Source organism: Limulus polyphemus, unplaced genomic scaffold (genome assembly GCF_000517525.1).
Source record: "Limulus polyphemus unplaced genomic scaffold, Limulus_polyphemus-2.1.2 Scaffold7324, whole genome shotgun sequence".
Classification (NCBI taxonomy): domain Eukaryota; kingdom Metazoa; phylum Arthropoda; class Merostomata; order Xiphosura; family Limulidae; genus Limulus; species Limulus polyphemus.
In genome coordinates this window covers 16,172-16,548 of record NW_013672934.1, presented here as the reverse complement: position 1 = coordinate 16,548, position 377 = coordinate 16,172, and positions in this window count along the sequence as shown.

The window sequence follows — 377 nt, the reverse complement described above, 5'->3', positions numbered from 1 at the left end:
ATTATTATTTCTACATATATTAGTTTTGCCTGTATCAGTATTATTAGTTCTACATATATTACTATTATTATTTCTGCCTGTATTAGTATTATTATTTCTGCCTGTATTAGTATTATTATTTCTGCCTGTATTAGTATTACTATTTCTGCCTGTATCAGTATTATTAGTTCTACATGTATTATTTCTGCCTGTATTAGTATTACTATTTCTGCCTGTATCAGTATTATTAGTTCTACATGTATTATTTCTGCCTGTATTAGTATTACTATTTCTGCCTGTATCAGTATTATTAGTTCTACATATATTACTAGTATTATTTCTGCCTGTATTAATATTTTTGAAACTCACTTGTGGGGGAAAGTTTCTGATGCTCTCCA